This window comes from Balaenoptera physalus (genome assembly GCF_965194825.1).
Source record: "Balaenoptera physalus genome assembly, chromosome: 8".
In the NCBI taxonomy this organism is placed as follows: domain Eukaryota; kingdom Metazoa; phylum Chordata; class Mammalia; order Artiodactyla; family Balaenopteridae; genus Balaenoptera; species Balaenoptera physalus.
Genome location: NC_138887.1, coordinates 99,385,584 through 99,411,219, shown reverse-complemented (window position 1 = coordinate 99,411,219; position 25,636 = coordinate 99,385,584). Strand labels below are relative to the sequence as shown.

The 25,636-nt window shown below is 41.1% G+C and overlaps 1 protein-coding gene and 1 pseudogene across 2 annotated transcripts in view; one reads left to right on the top strand and one right to left on the bottom strand.

Annotated features, from left to right (window-relative positions):
- The window catches only part of GRM8 (glutamate metabotropic receptor 8), a 794,802-nt gene that overhangs the window by 76,891 nt on the left and 692,275 nt on the right, over nucleotides 1-25,636 (top strand). The window lies entirely within an intron of this gene.
- LOC309665716 (chromobox protein homolog 3 pseudogene) lies at nucleotides 17,573-25,530 on the bottom strand (annotated as a pseudogene). Its single transcript has one exon. The product of its transcript is annotated as a chromobox protein homolog 3 pseudogene (transcript).

Genomic DNA, 25,636 nt, shown 5'->3' with positions numbered 1-25,636 from the left:
GACGTTCTATATCGCCTCCTCCTCTACCCCTTATCAGTCCAGGTCCCCATGGGAAACAGATAACACACCCCAAAGGGGTGATTCAAAGGAGGTTTTTCCCTTTAAAATCTTTTCATGATGGAAAAACGTAAACATGTACAAAAGTAGAGACAAAATTGTAAAGAAGACCCGTGTACTCATTTACCAATCTCTTAGCTTTGACAGTTATCAACTCATGGCCAAACAGGCTTCATTTAAATATCATTTTATCCCTACATATTTCCGGATGTATCTCGAACAGATAAAGACCACTTTCAAAAATAATCACGAATATCATAATCATGCCCAAAGAAATTAGTATTTCCGAAGAAAGTTGCTACTGCAGGGCAAATTTACAAAGGGTTAAGGGTTGGTGGAATTCAACAAGGGTTGGTGAAGCACCCAAGGGTTAGCTACGTGAAAAGCTACTTTGACCTCTATCCAGGCTTGAAGAGTTTCCTGAAACCCACGGAGACCTGGAGCTGGAGGACAGGTCTACCTGGCAGGAGCTGTAGCCTTGGGCAAAGAAACACAAGCACTGCCAACCCAGCAGGGAGAGAATGGGGGCTATAAGTATCCCAACTTTACTTCCCTCCTACCTTCTCAGCCTTGGCAAGTCCTTTCCATTGACTAAACTCAACAGGCTGGTATGGTTCATAGAAGTCAGCCGCCCAGGCACACAGCACACAGCAGGATGGAGAAGGATAGAGTAGATTTGGAGCTGCAATTCACTCTCACCTAACACCACCCATGTGCTTCTATGCCACACCTTCTTCTAAGGATGCCTTGGAGGCTTGCCTTCACCACACTGTACCCCAGACCCTGGCTCTATCACTTTGGGCCCCACCCACTACCTACACAGCTAAAGAAAATAATCTCCTCTGTCAACACTGATAGAGTTGGGAGTTAGATATCTTGGTAAAGCAACACCTTTCCCTTTTCCCTTTCCAAACCATTCCTATTTTCAGCTGATCCTGATGCTATGAAACAAGAGCTATATTTCAATATACAAGCCTAAGACATTGATAAATCATAAAGATAAAGCATAAGGAAGCTCCTCTAACTGCTTTTTCAAATTTGCTTTGCTTTGCTGTGTTCTAATTAGGTTTAAAATATTTAGATGAGAAAAAGTAGTTCTGGTTCATTTAAGATAAGCCTCCAGTAAGAGGCAGTTTGGAGTTTGCTGTTGGAAGCCAGCAGGGGTTATACAATGAAGAGTCTAGTTAAATAAATCCTTTAACTATTAACTCCCTAGTAAGACAGGAGGGAGGATCCAGAAGAATGGTTAGTCTAAAAAAAAGAGAGAAAAGGAATTACTTTCAGTTAATACTTGGTTACCTAGGCAACCACTCCCAGACTGGAAGAAAGCCAAAGTCTTGATTGGATGAGAGACCTTGGGTCTTCCTTTCTGCATCTTTCTCTTGTGGTCTGGGAGAAAAACGACCAGGAAGTAGGCACATAGGACAAAGCAAGTAGGGACCAGCCCTGAATGGAGGTATTGGTGAGAGAGGGGTGGTGACTCGGGGCGGGGGATACTCCCTGTTGGAGATGAGGTTGGTGTAGCGACAAGGCTCGGAGCCCCCTGAGGCTCTCCAAGTAGCAAAACCCACCGGGACCGCCTGCTCTTCACAGTGTGAAAGGCTTCAGGACCTCAGACTATCTTAGTTCTGGGAGAAAAGCAGAGATCTGAAGCTACAGAATTTTTACAACATAAAGGAATCTTATACATGATATATATATATATAAAAGCCTAACACTTTTATAGTTGAAGAAACGGACCAGGAAGGTTAAGGGATCCGTCAAGAATCACACAGCTAATGATGAGAGTGAGTGATGAGAGGTATAGGTATTGCATTCCATCTGCGTTAAGATCCACATTTGAACATCCCAGGGACTGTCCTACAGTTGATGTGATAAGAAGGTACCGAGTTCCAGTTGACTTGGTAACATTTTTTTTTCATAATGACATAAAATGATGGTCTAATCTAAGGTGATACTTTAGATCCGCTGAAATATGGTCAAGAGTGACAGAAGAATGCATCATTCTTCTGCGCTTTCTTTAAATATTTAAATATATTTCTTTCTTTAAATATATTTCTTTAAATATTATTATTATGATTGTCTTGTTTATTCACATTTCATAGGGATTAGTTATTTAATTTAATTATTTAAATTAACAGGTTTTTCATTGGTAGAAAAAGCACATTCAAGTAAAGACTGTATGTTTTCTTTCAGATATCAGCTGTTCATGTTTGGAGTAAATCTATCCGTTCTGCTTAAGCAGCATTACTGTGAACACAGGCACACACACAACATGCACCTACAATGCGGACACAGGGACACACATGCATTTCACTGTAACCCAATGCTCACGTCAGCCCCCTTCAATTGCTGTCCTGACTCTAGATGACCGAAGCTGGGTGCCAGGGCTTGGTGATGACTGGGGTGATGGGAGAGTCAACTCGGAGGAGTGTGGAGAGGGAAAAACTAGGACCAGAACACAGAGGCCATCTCCCCCAGCTGCTGTAGGATGGGCCTACCTCTCTATGTCTCCCAGACCTGTTTCCTCCTTTGCTCGTCTTGTTTTTCCTCTTACTACTTCCCTCCTCTTTTCTTTTCTCCTCTCAAAGGCCAAAGTACCAAATGGGTTGGGTGTTTCTGATGACGATGGGCATGTAGTATGGTTTGTCATAACCCTACCTCAGGTTCATGGTTCTTAAAAATCTGTGTGGTGCGCTAAATGCCACAGTCACATTTCTTGCTTTCATGACTTTTTAAAGAAAAACAATTTTTTTCTTTTGTACAAAAATCTCAAGTTCATTATAAAGTCTACTTAAGCCAATCAGAAAAGTGTAGAGAAGAAAGTAAAAATGATGACCTCAATCCCATCATCCAGAAATAACCACCATACTTGACTCTCTTTCCCCCATGACTGAGACCCGCTTGTTTCTACTAAGAAAAGACAGCTCAGGCTTTGGTTTTTTGGGGAGGTTTGATCTGCTTTACTAATTGCTGAGAACGTGGCAGGGAGCAGGCAGGTGCAGCAGAGGTGGGGCAGTTGCTAGCTTGTCTGGATCCCATTTGCACTTCTGAGCCAGGTGATACTAAATGTCTCACTGCTTGTGAGGAGATCTCCATTCCCAGAAGGGGGTCCCCACATGCTTTAGATCCTCCCCCAATTCATCCTGTAGCCCAGAGGCTTCTCTTTTGCCAGAGAACTGCTATTTCTCTCCCAGCAGCCTTTCCATAGCTCTCCAGAGGAGGGAGAAAAAAAAAGGCAGCCTACTCAGCTTGCCTCTTTCCAGATTTATTACTAATGTGAGGACTCGGGATTTTACAGCTCCCCTGGGTAAATTGTGAGGGCTGTGTGGGAGTGTGTGTGTGTGTGTGTGTGTGTGTGTGTGTGTGTATGTGTGTGTGTGTATCTGGCAGGGGTTACTGAACCTTCTTACACAGTGCCCCTCTGCTCCACTCCAGAATCTTCTCTTTCCTCACTCACTGTTTTCTGAGGTAATAGCCTTAGTTGTAGACTTTTCTTTGTTTGCCACATGTTGGTCAATTTTTGTTTTACTTTTTTTCCACTAGTTATTATTTCATTAAGTTTGGGAGAGGGAAAAGACATAAGCCAGTTTATTCTATCATCCAAGCCCGGAAGTGCCATTGGCAGGTCCCCATGTCCAGTTTGGTGTGACTTTGGAAAGCTCGCTGATTACCCTTCTCGCAAGGATGAGGGGCAAGTATCTGAGAGCTATAATGTTGGCTGGCGTTTTGCCTAAGCAGAAAGTGTATATAAATGCTACCTTTCCTTTGCTATAATATTCGATTAGTGTTTTCTTGAAAGAGATGTATGTTAATAGGCTTTAAGATACCATTTTCTAGTTTTCTCATGCTTAGCCAAGGCTTTTATAAAATCTCCCTACTAAATATGTTCTTTTATATTCCATTAGTGTATTTGTTCTTTAGTTTAGCTTTGCTTTCCGACTGTGGAAGTAAAGCCAATTTTCAGAATCATCTTTTATTTGCAAAGATAACAAAGTAGTATGCTTCAGCCTTTCAAGCATGTTTTATTGCACTGAAATGCAATATCAGTCCTTCAGGGGGAAATCCAGCATTCGGATTATTTTGTTTAAATTTTAGAATGCTTTAATTTAATAAAGAGGCAAGTCCTCTCTATCTTTGATCTAGTTTCCACTTAAATAACATTAACTCTCATAAAAAAAAAAACAACAACGTAAAGATCAATGGCTCTGTACACAGGTACAGTAGGGGAAAAAGCCTGTGGCAAAATGACTAGACTCTGATTTACTAAATGAGAAGTATGTTGAGGAGACACACACAGATTAATAATTACTACGGAATTTTTTAAAGTCACTTTTCAACCCCATACTTTTTTTTTCTCCCCAGAGACTTCAATGGTTTTCTACCCTCATGTATTCTTCCTGGCATGTTTGACAAGTGTATTAACAACATGCTATAAGCTTTTGTAAAATTGCTTCAGCAATAGTATACATTTAAAGTCAGTAGTGGTTTATCTAAAAGCTTTGCCTGTGTTTCTTTTCTCCCCATATTCTATGTAACAATTAATTAGGTCATCTTTAAAAATAGATGCTGTTGGCTAAATTCAGCATACACTCAGACAGTGTTTCCTTTCCATTAATTTTCTGTGTTCACAAGTACTTTATCTTGCATCTTATTATCAAACAGTGACTGAAAGACTTAACTTAGATAAGTAGTCTTAGAAAAGAGAACCTTGTGGATCAGATCTGTTCATAAAAAAATGACTTGAGGAATACCTAGGATAGCCAAAAGCAAAGGCTTCATTTCCTGTCTCTTGTGTCCTGCTATAGCCAAGCAGCTATATGCCCTGCTCCCCTCTGCTGTCTAGCCTTCCCAAACCTGAATGCAGGAAAGCACGTGTCTGCATTATTTCCACATGACCTTTCTATTGTGAAGTGTGCTTTATGGCCTGTTGGGGGACCAAGATGACTGGTTTGGAGTGTTTGGTGCGTTGTCATTCTAGTTTTGGTTAGGGCCCTTCAGGGAGCCTGAGACACAGATACAGAGACAGAAGGGGGACCACCAATTAGCTATGTATTGCCACCACCTACAGCTAGAGGGTGCTAAAAAGACCAGAAGACTATATTCAGCCATCCTTTGGGTACGGATGGGATGTCCCATATCCGCCAAATGTCTGGACAACCACTGGATTCCTGAGTCTTCCCTGGGTCCCACTGACAAGAGAGTGGACAGGGGCGGGGCGTGTCATATATCTGAGCCGGAAAAGACAATCTGTGTCGAGCCTTCCAGAAACCTGTTCTGGGTGCCATCCCATGTCCTCTCAAGCCTGTCAGGCTCTTATCCCTGATCTGGCCTCAGTGGCATACTCTCTTGAGATGGGGTAAGGGCATCTCTGCAAACAGCAGTTTTAGGGCTGTTAGACCTGAGAAAGTCTCTGTTGATTTGTGCAAACTCTTTAGGTGCTATCTTTTTTCTATCTATTCAAATAATGCCAATTACTTTTATTTTCAGCCTCCAATCATCTGTCATGGCGGTATTCGTTTGTTTGAATCAGATCTCAGGTCCAGAGAGTTAAGTTAACCATCCTCCTTAGTTTATAACGCATCGTCGTCATTGATGGGTGCAAAGCCCTCTTCTTGTTTTATTTTCTTTCTCTTTCATCTTCTCTAATCACTGCTCCAATTCCCTTCTCTCCTTTAGCATTCACTCTGGTGTCTGATCTATGTCTTAAATGTATTGTATCTTGAATATATGTGTATCCTTGTTAAGTCTGCAGTGTTGTTTTGCAGTGAATGTGTTCTTAATGTCCATCAATGGTATCGGACTGCAAACCTTGCCCTGTTTTCTACTTTTATCACTCAGCTCTACCCACAACCAATTCCCTAAATTTCAGTGTCAGCAATAGCACAGGTGTTCTTATTCATACTACATGCTTGTTGTGATTTGGCTGTGGTTCTGTTTAAAATTACAGTAGTTATTAGACCTCCAACTAAATCTGGTTATGTGATCCATTAATAAAGGAGAACATATAGTAATGGCCAAAGACAGATCCTAGCCTGTGTCACACCTGGTGGGTTTAAGGAGGGGAGGCTGATGATGTGCCCTGGCTTAGAGAGTTCATAGCACTGAGGTCTGGACCTGAATGTCACATTTTCTCCCGCTTACTAAGAAACTGCCCAAGTGAAGATCTCTGTGCCTCTGCTCTGAGTCTTTTCTCTTCTTGCATCTTCTCTACGTTGGTTGTCTAGTCCTCAGCTAAGGCTGTGGAGGGGACAGGTGCAGGGACCCTTCAGGGGCAGGTTACTCAGCCTGCACCTGTTTTTAGCTTCTGCCAACAGCAGCCAGACCCCAGCTCTCCCCTGAGTTACCCCAGGATGGCTACAGGGTGGGCTGGTGCTGCCGTTCTTCTGGTAAAGGGCAAGTAAACTTTTACAGAATAAAAAGAACACAACTCGTACGCATACCCCCAGCCTATCTGTCCATACGTGGCCCCTCCCTCCTGCACACTGGCTGACATTTTTCTTCCACATTTGGTTACTACCAATCTTTTTCTCCTCAGAGTTTCTTCAGAGTCTTTATGTTGGGTCTTCAGATGCACGCACTTTTCTTTCCCTTTGTGGCTTCTCTAGGGTTGGGCCCAGGGAGGAATTCAGTAGCTCTTGCATGCTGGAAGAAAAACCTTTAAAGTTTACGCATAGGTGTCATTACAGAGGAACAGTTATTTCACAGAATTCCTGAAATGTGTGGGCTAATACATGATTTTGTCAACGAGAGGTGAAGGATCTTAGTACATAGTTACTTCTCAGAAATCCTTCTTATGACGTGGCAACCCTATAGACACAGCTAATCCCTGCTAGAATTAGCCGCATCCTGTAACAGTGGGCACTGGTGGTTATTAAATGCCTGTTAGCCATCAAGAGTGCCTCAGTCCTCAGTTTTCACCACCCTCCTCTCCTGTGCTGAGCCCCATGTTACAAGCTCAGAGACCCCTTGACTTTCTTCCAGTTGCACAGGTCGTGCATTAAACTAAAATGAGCGCAAGAAGGATTAATTCATTGTCTTTCTCTGCCTCCTTAAGTAATCCTGACATGTGACTCCGGCCCATTTGTATGCACGTTTGCTGAAAATTACGTTTATTGAGTGGATTTTGAGGACTCTGCATGACAAAATTTGTGAATAAAACTTTAGTGAACCAAACTTGCCATTTGGTTCTAGATAACTTCTTTCTGCTTCTTCCTTTTCCTTCCTCCATGGGCCAGTATTAGCACACCACACATCTACTCCAGTGTACTCGGTGGCAGTTTTTCCCTCCCCAAGGACAGATGGCTTAGAAAGGCATTCAGCTCATGGCTGGGGCATACTCTTCTTTGACCTCTCTCATGTCCTTGTTCAATGAACTATTTTAGAAGAGATTTTATTTTCAATGATTGATGACAGTTATGTAAGATGAATTACAGAAAGAACTGCATCCTGTTTCAAGCAAGTAAGTATTCCCCAAACAACAGAGCTGTGATTTTGGAGTATAAAAGCACCAGAAATGCCATGCTGGGTTAGATCCAACCAAACTGGATGTATCCTGCTCGGTGCTAGGGCTATGACAAGGATGCAAGTGGCACTTCTGTGGTAAGTGAGGGGTGGGTGCACCTTGCTGACAAGGTAAATAGCTCTAATTTCTACTCAATAGCATGCTGGAACCATCATCCTAGATTATAAGCTAAGTCCTTCTTGGAACCTACTTATATTTTCAAGTCTGTACCAATTAAAGAGTTTCATGTTTACCACCTGCTGTGTAAAGCAGCATTCCCTTTTATTTGTTCTCAAGCCACCTTCTTCAGCCTTCAAGGGGTGCCTCTAATTCTAATACTCCTGAATTTGGAGAACGAACAGAGTCTTATTTCTGTAACCCCTCACGTCTTTTGTAGTATGTTAGGCATCTTTTTATCAATACCAACCTTCATATTTCTAGACTGTTTGAGTTAAAAAAAGCTGATAGAACAAAGTAATCAGTATTCATGTTTTTCGCCTTTATTATATATACGTATAAATATTCTTTTCTAGATTTTTTCCCATTATACGTCATTACAAGATATTGAATGTAGTTCCCTGTGCTATACAGTAGGTACTTGTTGTTTGTCTATTTTATATATAGTAGTGTGTATCTGTTAATTCCAAATTCCCAATTTATCTCTCTCCCCCTTTCCCCTTTGGTAACCATAAGTTTGTTTTCTATGTCTGTGAGTCTATTTCTGTTTTGTAAACAAGTTCATTTGTATCATTTTTAAAGATTCTACATATAAGCAATATCATATGATATTTGTCTTTCTCTGTCTGGCTTACTTCACTTAGTGTGATAATCTCTAGGTCCATCCATGTTGCTGTAAATGGCATTATTTCATTCTCTTTTATGGCTGCGTAATATTCCATTATGCATGTGTATGTATGTACGTGTGTGTGTGTATATATATATATATATATACCACATCTTCTTTATCCATGCATCTCTCAATGGACATTTAGGTTGCTTCCATATCTTGGCTATTGTAAGTAGTGCTGCTAATATTCATTTTAAAACCTATCTTTCAGAAGTTTTATTCAAAACCCAATAATGTATATATAATAAGAGGTTCTGGAATCAGTTTAAAAAGAAAAAAAGATTTAGTCCAAAGGTTGGGAAAAGGAGATAGCTAAGAAGTAGCCATTTGTCTGCAAGGTAGGTGAATGGCAAGACTAAATTCAACAAACACTCACTGATTATCTTACTATGTGCAAGTCACTTTTCAAGTCACTGGGAGCAAAGGTTAAGTAAAGTGTGGTTTCTTCTAGGCCCAAAGGCGTGGGCAAGGACTGAGTAGGGGTGGCCTCCTGTTCTCTGGGAAAGACAGCTTTGTGGAGGAGGTGGCACCTGAGAAGGCAGAGGAGTTTATAATGGATGGGATGCGGAGAGAGAGAAAGACCTTTCACTGAGAGGGGACATCCCGTACAAGGCTTGGATCTTAAAACAACACGGAAATACTTTGGAATAAACCAGGAAATAATTCAGAAAAGCTGCAACATAATGTGCCAGGATGGAAGCAGCAAGAAGAAGCTGGAAGGGCTGCAGGTGGGGGCAGGAGCTGGATCCTGAGAAAGACAGCTAGGTTTGCACTATTATTTTTCTGAGTTCCAGGGAAGAGTGCTCTTTGCAAACCTAGAAAGCTGGACAATCAGAATGATGGGTTTCCTTCAAAGCTTTTCTCCTGATTCCAGCCCGCAAAGCATCATTTTCCTAGAGAATCAGGGTCGTGTGGTGCCTCTGCTGATTCCCTTGACCCTGTTTCTGGAACCCTGCTGCCCTCAAGGTGGCATTTGGTAGAGGTGACTGGGCAGCCATCTAACCATCACACCCATGCTCACCAGGTCCCCTGCACTTGGACCTCTCCTCCCTTGGACCACTGACTAACCTCGAATACAAAGTCTAGGCCTCGGGTTTTCCTTCGTGTATACATTGGATTTCACTAACAAGCCAATTGTATTTTGCAAACGTTAAAAAAGTCTAGCATTTAGTTTGTTTATAGTCAGACAATTCAGGTATCTGTCATATCTAATTGAAGTCAAATTACAGTTATGATTAACTCCTTTGTGCCAGGAGCTGTCCTGGGTGCTGGTGACACAAAATGAATTATGGCCTCAGGGGTCCAGTCTAGGAGGAGAAATGGACAGAAGTGACTTGAGACATTTGAGGCTCCTCTTCGTTCATACTCACCACCTTCAAACAGACTGACAGTCCTTGGCGTCCCAGTGAACTTGCCCTAACACCTCCACCATGACTGTTTCCAATCACACTCTCTCCACCTCTCATCTGTCAACAAATGACTTTCTACTACTTCACAGAGAAAATAGATGATATCCACCTAGAACCATCTCAAAGTCCGCCAAATCTTTTAACCACCCTATAGCCAAACCCACCTTTGCTCTTTCCTTCCTGTTTTGGTGGCAAAGTTGTCTTTCCCATGAAAGTTCTAGTCATGGTCTGGATTTGACTTTCTCCCACATTCTCATAGTTCCTCGGTTATCAATTTTTTAAAAACGAATTTCTCTCTCCTTTACTGTTTGTCTGATTGCCAGGGACACCGGGATTGGAATTGCACTAGCTTTGCATGGTGCTTGGATTAACCGTGACTTCTTGTCTGCAGAAGTGCTTCTGATGGCCGTGAAATATGCGTTTCCCCTGGACTATAAATAAAATGAGCCTCACACTTCATTAATGAATTCTTCCCTTCAATGTCCCAAGTGATCCAAATGCTAAAGATACAGTATTTCACAGCAGGTTGTGCGACCTTTTATGTAATATATGCTTTAAGTAATTGGGTTATGGTCTTGTGATTAATGTGACCTAATATTCACATTGAGAAAATGGGAGGTGTTAAACTCTTTAAGAAACCCAGGAGCTTTAGGAGATTTTTGTAATTCATGCTAATAAGATTGACTTTTTTGTTATTCTACGAATGGAATGCCTGTAATTTAACTTTGACTGACAAATGGTTCCAAATTGTTAAGAACCTAAGTATCATACAGGATTTGAACTCTAGTTCTATTGAACATGTCTGAAAAATAATTTTATTCATGATTTTCCTCTTTGGAAAATTTCTTCAGGGATCTTTTAATTGTTTTCTCCAAGTGTCATTAGCTGTGCTTCTAATTTAAAGAAATAATTTCTGTCTCATAATACCTACGTTCATTTATAAAAAAGACTCAAAAACAAACTTGCAAAGGAAAGAGCCACCTAAGGACACTCTAGACCACTTTCCCCTGGAATTTATTACTATGGAGTTTGAATACAGAGATAAACTGAAGTCAGGTTAGACAGTATGTAGATCCCAGTGGAATTTACAATCTAGCTCAAGTGTCTTTGAAAACAGAATGAAGTTGTTAATCAGGTTGGTGGACTATTTCCTTTGTTTTAGGTATTCAGTGATGACCATTTCTTGATTTTAGGGTAACCTGTATCCAGTGTTGTTTTCTTACTTTGCTGCCCTCGCCCTCTTTTTTTTGTTCGTCACCCTCATCATCACCATCACCATCACCACCACTATCATCATCATCTTTGTCATAATTTGAGTTTCTACACTGTGCCAAGTGCTTTACCTCCATTGTTTCTTACCCTCAGACCAGCCCTGCAAGGTGGGTATTATGCTTATTTAACAAGTGATGAAAACAAGATTCACAGAGACTGATGAACTTGTTCAAGTTTACTCAGTAAGTGGTAAAACCCACACGAGAACTTGGGCCTGAAAGACTTAAAATATCTACTTTGTTCCCCTCCCATTGCGTCCATGTGTCCTACCAGTCTTCCTTGTTCTTGTAGTTTCTACACTATGTTTATTCACTTTTTCCCTAAGGTGATGAGAGGTGGAGGAAAGCTAGCAGTTTCCCTATTTTCAAGATTAAAAATAAACATGAAAATTCAATCATTAGCAAGTGAGAAATAGTAAGAGTAACTTAAAAGTGGCCTAGGAAATCTGATATTAAAACTTTTTTGATCTGCAGAATTAAAAGGCTTTGGAATGCAAACAAGAAACCGATAAACATTCATAATAAAAGATGCAACTTACATGTAATACTGCCAAGAGAAGAAAAGGGTAGTGTCTAGCTTTCTAAAGACCCCTCAAGGTCTATATTAGCCTATCTTCAGGTTTGTCATCATAAACTAAATAGAAGCAGCTTTCCCCTCTATGTGCTTCCTATACCTCTTACCACACTTTTGATGTCTCTACGTGTATCTTTAAAAGCCCAATAGAGAGCTATAAACTCGGAGAGTCGAAGAACATGGGATGACAGTGGTGATGAAGGGCAGAAGTTGCAATGTGACTGAACACCTTTCAGAAAATCACCTGATGTCTTTAGAAAATGTTGTTGATGACTTGTTAGTGTGATGCGGCTTTTCACCATCACCCATAATTGGGTTTTGGGGTGTTTTTTCTTTTATGACACAGGCAGATTCTTACCAGCGTGCTGTGAGTGGAGAATTTTTCTGGAGGTGGTTGGTCTGGTCTGTATACTAAGGGTGACCATAGCCTTTGGGTGACTGCGTTTATTATAGAAGTGTGTAAGATGTAATTTCCTCTAGAGAGGCCAAGGCTGGAGAAGGGTCAGGGATAGCACAGACTCTGAGGACTAAAGTCGACCCCCCTGGGCCAGGCTGGGAGACCTTCAGAATATAGGGTCTCCAGTGCTGCCCGAATGGGACCTGACCTCCCACGAAGTCCTCTGTACCACAGGGCCAGGTGGCCAACCACTTAGCCATGCCGGCATATGCTCTTCTCCAAGGAAGGAAAAGTGTTTCATTTTTGCTATAACCTGATGCTCATTGTAATATATAGCAGGTACCAACTGGGAAGGGAGAAAACCATCTTGTTAAGACAGCATTTCATAATGCCAGCTTCCTACGCTCACTGTGATAGCCATCTTGTTTTTGAGTTAGGGTCTCCCTCCTTCAGACATGAGTGGGTAGTGATATCCGAAGGGCTTCTTGAATTCTGGATTTTAGGAAGCCAACCAAAGGGTTAATTGAGAATGACTGAGTCCACACTATGTAATGAAGACCATATACTCTTTACTCACCTTGAGTAGAAGGAGGCGATAGAGCAGAGGCTGAAGTAGGGCTTGGGAGCCAGATTGGTTTTGAGTCCTGTGAGGTCACTTTCAGTGATGTTTCTTGGGTTAATTTCACAATCTTTCTGGTTTTTAGTTATGCAATCTGTGGAATGGGATAATAACACTCATTGTCTGTTATAGTTGTGGTTGAATGAGGTAATGTAGGTGGAGTGGTTCGTCTAACTCCTGACACATCAATACTAGGCACAAATGAGCCAGTGGGGCCGTGATGTAAGTTTCCTGTTTTTCCCCATTGAGACTCGGGACAGTCTGCACCTTTGTCTTCTTTTCTGGTCTGGTTCTGATGACCCTCAGCCTCTGCTGGGTGCTCCTGTGTATCCATGTGCAGCTGCTCTACTGTCTGAGGACGCACCCTGGCTTCAGGAGCCTGCCCCTGACTCTGTGAGCCCTGCTATTGCAACGCCTTCAGTGTTAAGTACCGGTTCTTCATCAGTTGGTTTCTAGGAAGTGATTTGTTCTTTCTAATCTGAGTCCTGTATTCTAGGCCTGTCTTCTTTCCTGTTTCACTGAGGCAATGTGAAGAGGATTTCAAACTCCTTTGGTAGAAAAGTTGCTTCCTAATGGATAGGTCTGATTGGGCAAAATTAGAGACGCTTGAATGAACAGTGATGTTACCGCCATTCAAGAGACATTCCTTGTAGATTATTTCATGCTGGGTATGGGGGAAGTCAGTGCCTCTCAAAGTTTGTTGTGCATACAAATCACTCGAGGAATCTTGTTAAAATGCAGATTCCGATATGGTGGGTTTGGGGTGGAGCCTGAGACTCTGCACCTCCAATGAATTTCCAGGTGATGCTGGTTCATGGACCATACTTTGAGTATCAAGTGGATGGGCTACATTCATGTGTTGAACACTTGAGTTCAAAGATGGGTAAGAGTAGATACATTATATCTTAGAACAACAGAGCTTTCTATGCTCCTCTGCACTAGTTTTCATTTACTTACTCACTTTTTTTTTAAAATTAATTAATTAATATATTTAATTTTGGCTGTGTTGGGTCTTCGTTTCTGTGCGCGGGCTTTCTCTAGTTGCGGCGAGCGGGGGTCACTCTTCATCGCGGTGCGCGGGCCTCTCACTGTCGCGGCCTCTCTTGCTGCGGAGCACAGGCTTCAGACGCGCAGGCTCAGTAGTTGTGGCTCACGGGCCCAGTTGCTCCACGGCATGTGGGATCTTCCCAGACCAGGGCTTGAACCCGTGTCCCCTGCATTGGCAGGCAGATTCTCAACCACTGCGCCACCAGGGAAGCCCACTTACTCACTTTTTAAAGCTACATTTGGAGTACCAATAATATACAAAGCTCTGACATTCTTTCCCTGAGTAAATAACATAAAAATATATGGTAAAGACCTGACATGTAAGTATGTAAGGGTTCAGATAAAAGGAGAAAACAGTAAAATTGGATTCCATGAGTTAATTCAGAGGGGCTTCTACAAAGAGGTGTTTTGAGCCCAGCTTGAAAGATATGGCAATCGAAGACTGGAGGATATTGGAAATATGCTGTCAGTGCACTTGTAAGGGGCAGAGGGTGGACTTAACCCCTAGGTTAAGAAAAGTGGGGAGAGGGACTTGTCTAAAGCTGAAAGCAAGAGAGAATTGCAGCTCATTTGTAGTTAACAGAAAAGTCACCAGCTAAGGTTGCATAGGGCCGTAGGAGAGAGCTTAACAATATGTATTAGGAAACAAGATCTCTTTAAAATACACCCTCTGTTAGTGGGGCCTGTCAGAGGACCTTCATCCACAGCGGTAGGAAGGCAGTATCCTTACTCTCTGCACTTCTGCCAGGACACTTGAACTTCCAGCTTTGCCTGGTAGGGAGGGGAGGACCTTCAGACCTCTTGGGAAGCATCGATTAGCTCTCTCTGAGGTTTTCTGTGGGCTGCCCAACTTTCATTCATTGGTCCATCCATTCGTACATTCAGTATTGTTCAATATTGTTGAACTGAGTGCTCAGTATATTTGAACCTCAGGTCAAGGATGTGCTAAATGCATTGTGCTAATAGCAACAATAACAACTGCATACTAAAAAAGATTGCCTCTAACATAGAGACAGATGCCTGCCAAAGGCCCTACATTCCAGGTAAACAATGGTGTTAGGTGATTCGTTTCTGTTTGCCTTTCATTTCCACAAGCAAACTCCTTTTTAAGATGGAGACCCTTTCTTTGAGTTGAAGAGTAGCCAGGGGCCTTCTTTAAGGCTATGGAAGTTTCTCTCAAGAGGTGAGGATTGCAGAGGTTGGGTGGGGTAGAGAGTTACTGTACAATGAGTGACTCCAAAATTAAAATGGGATTTTTGAGTAACTGGAGGTGAAGAGGGGATATTTTTGAAAAGAGGGGATTACTAGCCCTAGATCTCTCCTGTTGGAACTGATACTTCTCTTTGGTGAAATATCTGGGTAATTGAATTAAAATATTCAGTTCTAATCTTGTTGATGAAAAAATATAGATTTCAAGGAGACCATTTATCCTAATCATCATATCCCTTCAGCATTCTCAGCTAGGAAGAAACACTTGAACTTCCCAAAGCTGGAAGTTCTTGGGAAAAACACCCCTCTCTTGACCTCTCAGCCCGTGGACATCTCTGTCCCCCTGTCCTTCTCTGTCCCCCTGTCCTTCTCTACCCTGAGCCATGAGAACCCTATTTCTTTGTCTGAGGCTCACTTTGCACTGGAGAGCAGTTGCCTCTTCCAGCCATATCTCTGGGAATTGTGTTGTCTTCCAGGAATTCCCCTGCAGGAAACCATGAAGAGACTGTAATAGACCCCAAGTGTCTCCTTCAGTGACAGAGTGCCCCCAAGCTGCAGCTGGCTGTCCTCTGAGACCTATTTATTACAATTAAAAAACAATTAAAGCAGAGCAGATTAAACAATAGATCAATAACTTTTAAACTCCAGATATGACTTACTAAATAAACAGCGTTTGTTTCCTGGACATGCTTTCTTGATGCTGGCTAAGGACCCATCCTACTACCTTCCCACGGCCCCAGAGAGGCCCAGAGCATCGTCTAGCATCAGATTTCTTCTCATTTTTGCCATAGCTCACCCTATATCAGAGACCAAGAAAATGTTTCTCAAAGTGAGTTTAGCTCTTTTAAAAGTAGGGTTACCAGGGATTTCCCTGGTGGTCTAGTGGTTAGGATTCTGGGCTTTCACGGCCACGGCCCGGGTTCAGTCCCTGGTTGGGGAACTGAGATCCCATAAGGCATGTGGCATGGCCAAAAAAAAAAAAAAAGGAAAGAAAAGAAAATTAACAAGGCATGTGTGGAATCTAAAATCTGACACAAATGAACTTATCTACGAAACAGAAACACACTCACAGACATAGAGAACAGACTTGTGATTGCTAAGGGAGAGGGTGGGTATGCGGTGGGATGGATTGACAGTTTGGGATTAGCCAATGCAAACCATTATATATATATGTATAACTGAATCACTTTGCTATACACCGGAAGCTAACACAAATTGTAAATCATCTATACTTCAATAAAATAAATTTTTAAAAAAGGAGAGTTGCCAGATAAAATACAGAACCCCCAGTTAAATTTGAATTTCTGATAAATAATGGACCGTCTTTTAGTATAAGTATGCTCCAATATGGGACAAAAGAGCAAAACCAAAAATTAATTAATTAATGAATACCAGTCTGGCAACCATGATAGCAGGGCTTATTCTGTTTTCTTGACAGTTCACTATCTAATATCTTAGGCATCGTTTGCCATGCTGTCATTCCACTCTGCTACAAAGTGCGGAATGGCCCACATTTATTTTCAAAACCAAAATGAATTAAATCTAATTTTGCTTTGAGAAATTAATAATGCCACTTGGCACAATTAGCAACCCCTACTGTGTTGCAAAACCAGGGACAGGTCTCAGGAATCTATGGCAATATGAAAACTGGATTTCATGGAATTGGGTTGCCAAGCTTGGCAAAATAGCTTATCTGGATTTAATGACCAAGCATGAATCTTTAACTGTAGTATTCAACCCTGAGGTACTTTAGTGCTATGTTTTTGCACAAGACATAAACAAGTGCCTTGAAAGACATAATTATATACAGCTACACTGTTGTTTGCATACCAAGTGAAGAGAACAGCGTTGATAACACTGAGAAACTTTACTTGGAAACTTATTTATGGCTACGACATTATGACCATATAAGTACATAAGAGGGAAACGTTTTTGATCATGGGTAGTTTGAGGTCACTGTTTTTGCAAGGAGAAATATTTAAATCAGATTTAACAATAATTTCCATCAGGCTATTTACAGTTGAGAAAATTAATTAGAATGTCATCTGTTTAATGATTGTTTGTTATCCTTAATTAAAATGTTAATTGAGTACATTTGTATGTGAAGCATATTTAATATGTTGACTTTTTGACAAAGGCAATGACAATGTTTTCTACCTTCTACAATCAGATGTTTAGTTGTTCACTTACCTTAAATATTTTGGAAGAGAAGAGATGAATATATTTAAGCAACATGGCAGCATAGATTGAAAGATCATTTTTCTGCCAGGGCTGTAGATAGCAGATCTGTAGGAAATCAGCACTTGAATCAGCAGGAAGGAAATCTACCAGAAGTATGCATTTTGGTCTTGTATTTGCATGTGAGAAAAAGGGACAAAAATTAATCAGCTGTAAAATGTCCATTCAGAATGACATTTGTAAGTAAAGAAATTGATTATTAGGAGATGCACTTTAAATGGGTTTTTGCCTCACTAAGAGAACAGGCTAAAAGATAATGAGGACCTTTATATTCTTTTATATTGATGTACACTTGCCCTTTTCATTTGACCAACATTTGAGACAGTTGTTAAAAACAGCATATAGACCTTTGCTGCAAAATTGGTTTGAATTTTCTTTTGACAATGGTTATGATTTCTCTTTTCATGCAAACTTATGGTACTGACCTCTGTTCAGTAAATAAACATGCTGGTTGTGTTTTGCAAAGCGAAGAGATCTCATATATGAGCATTAAAACAAAATGGTTCCTTTCAAATAAGTTATGAAGTGTAATGCTTTCCAAAAACAGCATAAGCTAGGCAATAGCATCTACTGTGCACCTTTCAGCAACTCAAGCAACTGGGGAATGAAGGGACAGATGATGCAACAGACATAATTCTCTGTCTTGACAGAGTTTCAAGTTTAATGATTGATTTCTTTTCCCCACCACCCAGAACTTACTCTTTTTTTTTTTCTTGATAAACTCCAAGATGTTAATGCTTAGTAGAATGAGATGAGCTAGTGCTTCTTAGGAAGTAATAATCGTAAGGATAGCAAATACATAGCGTTTATTCAGTGTCCACACTGTTCTAAGTGCATTGCTTGTAGTATCTCATTTAATCCTCAAAATAACCCCCTAGGTAAATACTATTATTATTTTCATTTTACAGATGAGGCAACTGAGGCACAGCTTTCCCAAGGCTATACAGCTGTATATAAGCTTCATATAAATTGTGGGGCTGGTAGTTGAGACCACACATTCTGGACCCAGAGTCTGTCCTCTTATCCTCCCACTATCCTTATGGCAATTAAAAGGGGTTAGTGAAAGAAATGTCACAATATTTTGAGCAACCACATATTTAAACCTATTGCATTGAAGGAAGGAAAAAGTACTTGTGTTGACACTTCAGTTCTAAACCTAATGGTTTGTTTATTTATAGACTTTATTAATGATTATGAAAATAGTAAAGAATGATTAAGAGCAAGTCAGGGGAAGCAGAGGCTTGTAGAGTAAGTTTTCTGAGCAGAGTTTATATTTTTTTCATACATAATAAACCTTCTGCCCTTCATGGGGATACAGTCAGTCATTTTGTGGCGCTATATGGGATTTGTTAAAATTTTAGCTCTGCCACTTACTGGCTGAATGATCCTGGACAAATTACTTAACTTCTAGAAGCTTTAACATCTTCTCTTACAGAAGGCAGATAATAATTCTGCCCTCACCGGATCATTGTGAAGATGAAAGACAAGGCACATAGCACAATGTTGGGCTCATCCTAGAGAACCACTAAACGTGAGCTACGGCGGCTTCAGATTAAATAAGCAAATCATTATGTTGAGAAGTATCAGATTGGACCCTAGTTAATACCTATTGGGATGTTTCTGAAGAAATTTAGGGAGAATATATGTAGATACGTTGTTTAATGGGTCAAAGAGAATCTGCTATCACAATGCTTTGCCTGTTACTAGCAGTGAATATTTAATAAAAATATAAACAAAACTTCTCCACCTGTTACACTTCTAGGGAATGTCCACCGAGAACTGGTTCATTTAGCTGTTTTCATTCCCTTTCAAGAGGCTTATCTTATTAGAACTGTGGGAAAGAAACAAAATTAAAGGGGAAGATGCAAAACAGAGCAAACAGAGAATGGCTTCAAGAAGACAGGCTTGACCTTGAAGGCGGATTTGCAAGTGGGGAGGGGGAATGATTCGGGCTATTCTTTCCACGTCATTCCTGTCTGGGGCTTCCCAGAGTGGCGGGGCGATTATTGGGTGGGTCTGTCTTGATGGAGTGGTAGGGAGGAAGCTTGGGCACCTCTGTATTATAAATAGTGTCTTTCAAACTTAAAAAAAAAAAATCTATGACTTACACTAAGAAATCCATTTTACATTTCTATCTAAAATATTATGTATAAGCATCACAAGAATTTTTATCTCTTTTAGTCATTGATGTATCTGTCTAGAAAATTACTTGGTGCATCGTAGGTGCTCAGTAAATAGTTGTTGAACTTCTGTCTCTATCTATCTATCCATCTATCTATCTATCTATCTATCTACCTATCTATCATCTATCTATGAAAAAAGTTTCATGAAACATTTTTACCATTACTGTTTGCTTTTAATGCATTCTGAAATTTTCTATTCCATTCCTAAAAAGAAAAAAATTGCAGTCAAGACCTATTAGTTAATTTCAGTGCATTCACTGGGGAGAGAGCCTTAATAGGTCATTCTTTGCAGTGCTCTGGGTTAGGATCTGCAATTTGAAAAACACGGCTTGTCACTGGGAGCAATTGGCTTTATGTGTAAATAGGCTTGTGTCATTGAGACTTATCTTTCTTGCTGTCATAGTGCCTTCATTTAGCTTGTGTGTTTCCCTAGTCCCTGCACTAGCTTGCTGCAGGCTGGTAGAATAAGCCGAGTAGTGTTGAGGATTCTGGCCCAGCTACTGGGAAGTTCTGAAAGTATTTGCTGCACTCTCATGGGTCTTGTTTTTGTGAAGCTCCCACGTAATTTTTAACTGTGGGTAGTGCTATTGCCTAGCCAGGGTCAATGCCTGACTTGAATGGTTTGGATGCCTCTCTCCATAAAGGCAGAAGATTGGAAGGAGTGACCCAATAAGTTTCCCTTCATAATGAGCAGACTTTTAGTCCATGCAGATACTTAAGTGAAAATTAATTACTGGGAGGATTTCGACACTTTTAAAGTCTTTTTATTTTTGTTTCTGATTTCTTTCTGAGTTATTTGTGCTTAAATTTTATACTTCCCGTAGTTATGAAGAAGGTGGGAGATGAGGTAAAGAAATTGAGGCAATTAAGCATTTTGATTGGAGTGAGAATTGCAAAAGTCTTTCCTTTCCTGAGAAAATATGTGGGAGTAAAAAGGGTTACATACCCAAATGTAACGTTCTTTGTGAGGGAGCACTGGAGATCCTGTTTCTGTTCGTTTTCTAAGCTTCACCCCTTTCTGGATGATGTAACTGGAAAAGCAATATTCTGGCTTAAGGTTTAAGTACAATTGAGTGAACTACCTAGAAGAGCTCATCGAATATCAATTCCAGTATCCAGTCTTGGTCTGAGTGCCATAGCCTAGCTAGGGTAACAACCATCTCATGAGCAAAGACCTGGATCTGGACACGCCCCGCAATTGCGTGGGTGGGATGGGCACTGGGGAGGGGGCAACAGGCTTACAGAACGAGACTGACAGACTGAGGATTGTGTCCAGAGAGCTGATGAAATCGTGGATGGTAGCAGCCTAATATAGTCATTGGCATCTTGTAGGTGTAACAAGGTCAAATGAGCATGTGTTGATGGTCGTAGAAGCTCAGTGATGGCCAACATCAAAGCAGGTGATATTTGAAATTCCAAGGAGCAGACAAAATAATATTGGGCTAACAGTTCCATCAGCATACAGATAGTCACAAATTCTGAGGCAGGACTGCAAGAATAATTTAGGGTCCTGGTTCAAAAGGATCGTGGCATCATGAGACCAATTATAAAAGTATAAGACACAACTTGAATTATCAACATTGAATGGTGAGTGGGGACTTTGTTTCCAGTTCAAGGCACATGCCTGGTTTTCAAAACTGGATCACCAGGATGTGGTTTAATGACAAATAGTGGGAGTAACAGGAAATTGATTATGAGAACATTAGGCTAGTATCCCTCCTTGCCAAATCAAGATCAGTCCTTGAGAGACAAGGTTGGAGGTGTGTCTAAAGCTGGGTGGAATTCAGGGGTCTCAGGCTGTCAGAAAAGGAAGGTGGAGAGATGGAAACCAGGCAGGGTCTGGCACTTGAGCCAAGGGAATTTTAATACAGTAACAATGCCAGAATAAGAAAGGCAGGCCACTTGGATGTCTGAATAATCATCAGAGAATCACAGAGACTGACAGTCACAGGGTATATGAAATATCTTTTAAACAGTTGCACTGTAGTACCGAAGTATTACATTTGCCTTTTAGAGACAAATGGGACAAATTGAGCAAATAGAGCAGTGATTCTTAGCTAGGGGTGATTTGCTCTCCCAGAGATATTTTTTGGTTGTTACAACTTGGGGAAAGGGTTTGCTATTGGCATCTAGTGAGTAGAGGCCAGGGATACTACTAAACATCCTACCATGCACAGGACAACCCTTCACAGCAAAGAATTATCCGGTCCAGAATGTCATTAGTGCAGACTGAGAAAACCAGAACTAGAGTAAGATTACTACTACACTGTCTTGATTGAATATTGAATTTGTTTGAGCAATGAAATGTATTTCTGTGTGTACATAAATTAGTTCTACCTTTGTTGTTGGCAAACTGTGACTCTACCAGAGAGGAAGTATGACGGGGTATTTTGCCCTCAAGGTTCAAGCAGAGTGGGGGCAGCCTAGAGAGCATCTGGACATTTCTCTGTGGACCTGGGAGGGGACCTGCTCTAACAGCGCGAGTGGCCAGCTGTCCCAGCTGTGGGCTGGCGTCTATGGGATTTTGTGTAGTGTGTTTATAAAGGTCACTTGACTTTGCCAGCCACTTTAAGGTCTGCCCTCTTTCTTACTTCTGATGGAAAGAGCCTAAAGTTAAGGACTCATGTCTTTCTTTTTTTCCACGAACTTCTGCCCAGTGCCCCAGTCTTGATCTACTCTGACACAGGCTTTCCATGAGCTACAGAGATTCAGTGTGTAGGTGAGGGAAGATAATAGTGTTGAAGCACTTGGAATGGGAAACGCTGAGGAGGGGTTGATAATTATCTCAGGATGGTCTGGTACATTTAAAACAAGCAACGGATTCCAAAGCTGAAACTTAAATTCATTGTTCTGCAGTGAGTAAATATTGCTTGAAGAATATATGCCAGGATTATTTCTCAACCAGTAAGTCTATTTAGACTTGATTATCAGGCAGTTTGCTCATACTATGTCCTTTCTGATATTGTTGCCTTCATGGCTCTGTTATTCAAGATGGTACCATGTTGATGTGACTATTGTGAGTTACAGTGAATGGTAGAGTTTGCCTCAAGGCCTGATGTACTCAGGTTACACTTTGTAATCTTTCTCGTGGGGAAGGAGGAAAATGAGCCCCTCAATAGGTCTGTGAGACAGACTAGGCATCCAAACTGCAGTGTCCAGTCCATGGGAGAGGTTTCTAGATAACGCACAATCAAGCTATTTTCCCATTGTTCACCAAATCTGGGCCTATGGGCTGGAAGTCAGCACAGCAAAGTTGTTAGAGTTTATGGCGCTTGAAGTCAGACAAACCTAGATTGTGGGGTGCCAGCTCTGCCACTTAAGATCTCTAAGACCTTGGGCAGGTTGCTTAACATCTCTGTGCCTCAGTTTCCTTATCTGTGAAATGGGAAAAGTTGTTGTGAAGATTAAATAATACACGTGGCTCATTTGACAAAGTGCCTATGTCAGTAAGGACAAAAATAAATGTTTTTGTTATCATCACTGTTATTGCTACTTGCACTGAACCATCCATATTCTCCATTCCGATTTTCTCATTGTTAGAGAGAGTGAGCTGAGAGTTGGGTTTCAGGTAGGTAGGGCTTTTGGACACTCTGCAATGCTTTCCCCACTAAAGACAGATGTTTTGCCTTTTTTCCTTTGGGTTTCTCCTTCAAATTGCCTTGGTTATGTGTGGATGTGTGTGATACAAATAAAATTTAAAAATCTGTAGTGAGGTAGTTCAAATTCCAAGAGACAAATGCTTCATTCACCCAAACATTAGTTATTATGAAATGGAAATGTTGTGACTTCTATCAGAATTGTACTTATACATTAAGTCACTCAAATCCTGGCCCTGGGATCAGTCAGATGATTGGGGATCTTCAGTATGTTTATAAAAACGAAAAGTCATGAAAAATATCTGCCATTCTGGGCCCCATGCTGAAGGGCTGGAGCAGAGGTTTCCAACCTTGGGCGCATGTCAGGACCACCTGGAGGGCTTGTGAAAACACAGGTTTCAGGCCCCCTGCAGGGAACATAAAGGTTCTGCAGGTTGCTTACTTATTTGATGCTCTACTAGATCCAGTGAGTAGGAAAAGCAGTGGACCCTCTGCCCCCACTGCTTCTGCATCGGTCGGTTCAACCAACAACAATTCACTTCATTTGGTTGAATCAGCAGATGCAGAACCCAGGAATATGGAGGGCTGACTGTACTATGCCATTTATATAAGCGACTTGAGCATCCACAGATTTTGGTATCCACAGAGATCCTGGAACAAATTCCCCACGGATACTGAGGGATGACTCTGGGTATATGGGACTCATTATATTAAAAACAAACAAATAAAAAACAAAGAGAAAAATGTATCAAAAGGAGAATGGATGTGAGGTCGGGGGGTGGGGTGGAATTAGATTACATGGTTTATTTGTTTGGAAAAGGTAAATCGAAGAAGAGCTTTGCAGTTGTGGACTGAGGGTATCACAAAGGTTCAAATTAAGGGTGGTGCACCTCTTCTGTGCCACTTGTTTCTGGCACACTTTGTGGAGAGGAGACTGGAGGTGATGCTTAGACTTCTGACTACAGAAAGCTTTTATTTGTGCAAAGTAACCAGTGCTACAGATGCAAAGAAAACAAAAAACAAAGCCCACCCCAAAAAACCCCCCAAACCCAACAACTTCCCCAAAACTACTTCAAAACGAACATATCAAACTTGATTTTCATTAGCATGTAGTTATTTCTTCACACTAATAGATCAAAAAACAAAGACCCAGATTATATATATATATAAATATATATAAAAAGCAATGCAGGCAATTATTGAGCTTCCTCTTCTGGACAAGAATGCCAAGTTAGTCTCGCTTCATAAAAAGCAATTACAATTTGAGGACACTTCATATTTGCCTCCTTTGCCAGCACCAAGTCCGCCTCATCTGAATCTTTGCATTTCCTGAGAAACATGAATCCTCCACTGCTCTCTGTGGCACCAGTTATTCGCTCTGGGTCGAGACCTCCGGCTAAACTTCTTGCTTTATCAGCAGCATCTCTTTTCTTCTTTGATTTGCTATCATCAGATTCACTGTCAGATAAAGATTTTCTTTTTGTTCCATCTTTTTCTTTACCAGCTTTTTGAGAATTAAGAAATGCTTCAGTCAACTCTGGACAATCTCAGTTTTCTTCGGGTTCCCAAGTATTGTCTGCATCTGTAAATCCCTTCCACTTCAGGAAACACTCCACCTTCCCATTCACTACATGTCGGTCCAGTACTTTTTCTATGACAAATTCTTCAGGTTCTGCCTCTTCGACTTTTTTACTCTTTGCATTCTGTTTCTTTCCCATTTTTTGCAGCACAGCTTTATTGAAGGCCGTTTTTTTTTTAACATCTTTATTGGAGTATAATTGCTTTACAATGGTGTGTTAGTTTCTGCTTTATAACAAAGTGAATCAGTTATACATATACATATGTTCCCATATCTCTTCCCTCTTGCGTCTCCCTCCCGCCCACCCTCCCTATCCCACCCCTCTAGGTGGTCACAAAGCACCGAGCTGACCTCCCTGTGCTATGCGGCTGCTTCCCACTAGCTATCTGTTTTACATTTTGTAGTGTGTATATGTCCATGCCACTCTCTCACCCTGTCACATCTTACCCCTCCCCCTCCCCATATCCTCAAGTCCATTCTCTAGTAGGTGTGTGTCTTTATTCCCGTCTTGCCACTAGGTTCTTCATGACTTTTTTTTTTTTTCCTTAGATTCCATATATATGTGTTAGCATACTGTATTTGCTTTTCTCTTTCTGACTTACTTCACTCTGTATGACAGACTCTAACTCCATCCACCTCACTACAAATACCTCCATTTCATTTCTTTTTATGGCTGAGTAATATTCCGTTGTATATATGTGCCACATCTTCTTTATCCATTCATCCGATGATGGACACTTAGGTTGCTTCCATGTCCTGGCTATTGTAAATAGAGCTGCAATGAACATTTTGGTACATGACTCTTTCTGAATTATGGTTTTCTCAGGGTATCTGCCCAGTAGTGGGATTGCTGGGTCGTATGGTAGTTCTATTTTTAGTTTCTTAAGGAACCTCCATACTGTTCTCCATAGTGGCTGTATCAATTTACATTCCCACCAACAGTGCAAGAGTGTTCCCTTTTCTCCACACCCTCTCCAGCATTTATTGTTTGTAGATTTTTTGATGATCACCATTCTGACCGGTGTGAGATGATATCTCATTGTAGTTTTGATTTGCATTTCTCTAATGATCAGTGATGTTGAGCATTCTTTCATGTGACTGTCGGC